The following is a 1,998-nucleotide window of genomic DNA, read 5'->3' as shown; positions in this document are numbered from 1 at the left end:
ATAAAATTAAGTGTTTAATTAATATAGTAAAAATCTGTACTGATTCCTCTAAATAACACCATAGTATGAAATAGGAACAGAGATAAATCTTGTCAGTGACGACTAAGTTCGCAAATGATCTTCCCATTATTAATTTCCACATTGCCCCTATTGGAGGTCTGGGCACCTCCAGTGTCACTGCTCTGCATTCACCTTCCCCTAGACTTGTTCTCGGACATTCGCCTTCCTCTGCAGCATGGGGCTCGGGTCACTTGCTGGAGGATTCCCTGCACCTTGAGGTCTTTAAGCCACAATTTGAGGACTTCAATAACTCAGACATAGGCTAGGGGTTTGTTACAGGAGTGGGTGGGTGAGATTCTGTGACCTGCATTGTGCAGGAGGTCAGACTAGATGATCATAATGGTCCCTTCTGACCTCAAGTCTGTGAATCTATGAATCTATTCCCAAATTTGGAAAATTGTGCAGTTCAGAATGAGAATAGTGACCGCGTCTCCTTCCTGCACCTCCTCTACATTGCTCCACAGCAGCTTCTCCCCCTGCAGAGTCACCCCAGCCCTGCAGTGCAGCCGCCCAGGGTTCAGCAGGGGGCCCTGGCAAGGACAGTGGGTGCAGCTAACAGCCCGGTGTGCCTGGCCGTGAGGCAGCTGTAAAAAAGCAATGCCTCCCCAGAAGTACAGAGACTGAATTCCTCAACTTTAACATCATGACCCACTGTAGAAAGCCACACGCGTCAGTTGCATTTTCACAGGGAGATGCAAAAATCAAGTGACACCAATTTTTAAGTTGAGTAAATAAAGTTGAGGAGATAGTTATTAACCTCACAAAAATATACTAAAGATCCCTCAACATAACACCTGAAGGTGAAATATGAACAGAGACAAACCTTGTCAGCAAAGGCTCATTTCCCAAACGATCCTCAAAATGTTACTAATTCCCACCCCTCCTCCGCAGGAGCTCTGTGCAGTGTAACTGTTCTGCAGGCAGCTTCCCATTAAATGCTGTTGTGGGACATTCCCAGACCTGGAAATGTACCAACGACAGAATTTGAAGAGCAAACCTGGCTCCCCGCATCAGGATGGATTTGTGTTTTTTGTCCCTGTCACTTAGTCTTTGTCAATAGTACAGTTGCCATGGGCAGACTCCAGGCTCTGCTTGAGGGATCCTGGCTCAGGGGCTGGTGGGGGAGAAAGGATTGTAGATTCTCACCTGTGCTCTGGAAAGGAGGTAATAAGTGAAGGGGCATTTCCGTCTCTTCACCTTCTCAGTGACCCTGGGCTGGAATTCTACATTCCACAGGGCCAAATGAGGGGGTGATGCCATGTGGTTAATGAAAACCAGGGCTCCAGGTGAGGCTTGAACTCACAAACTCAGCATAGCTTCTCTCAGCACTGCCCTATAAGTACTGTGCACTAACCAATTGTGCCACTGGAGCACCTGTTATTTGTTATTCTCCCAGTTCCATAGGTTGATACAGGCAAGGAGTGACCCCAAAACATTCTCAGTGGGGCTGAGAGCAGATAGCAACAAGTGTTGGTACTCGGTGGGGTGGATTCTTCTTAAGGGTTCCAGGCACCATTTGACCCTTTTGTTCTTCCCTGTGTAATAACAGAGCTGGTTAAGACTGCCTGCTTTTCCTGGCACTTTTTTTCCATCTGGGAACATATGTTAGAAAGACTTAACCTGATCTCATCTCATTTTCAGCCTTTCAGCCAGTTCAAGGTGCAGGGAGGGGATAGCTAGGGGCTGTGTGCAGGCAGGGGGGAGCTCAGGGTCCCGGGAGGAAGGTAGCTAGCGGCTGTGTGCAGGCAGGGGGGAGGGTGGCTAGAGGCTACTCCAGAGATATACAGAAGAAGCCTCGTGCTGCCCACAGTCCTTGCACCCAGGGCGCCCCGTGGGAAGATGAGCCGCTGGGACACCAAACGGATCCTTGTCCAGGGATGTGACAGGCTGCTTCCATGAGCACAAAGCAGCAAACCCCGCAATGGCCCCAGCTCCCCA

At 49.2% G+C, this 1,998-nt stretch overlaps 1 non-coding gene across 1 annotated transcript; it reads right to left on the bottom strand.

Annotated features, from left to right (window-relative positions):
- Positions 1-1,338: 1,338 nt before the first annotated feature.
- On the bottom strand, positions 1,339-1,432 carry TRNAI-UAU. Its single transcript has 2 exons — positions 1,395-1,432; positions 1,339-1,374 (listed from the first exon to the last, which is right to left on the bottom strand). It is a non-coding gene; the product is annotated as a tRNA-Ile (tRNA).
- Between the last annotated feature and the right edge of the window lie 566 nt (positions 1,433-1,998).

This window comes from Mauremys mutica, chromosome 22, assembly GCF_020497125.1.
Source record: "Mauremys mutica isolate MM-2020 ecotype Southern chromosome 22, ASM2049712v1, whole genome shotgun sequence".
In the NCBI taxonomy this organism is placed as follows: Eukaryota; Metazoa; Chordata; order Testudines; family Geoemydidae; genus Mauremys; species Mauremys mutica.
Note: the sequence above shows the minus strand (reverse complement) of the source record. Positions and strands in the feature narration are given on the sequence as shown.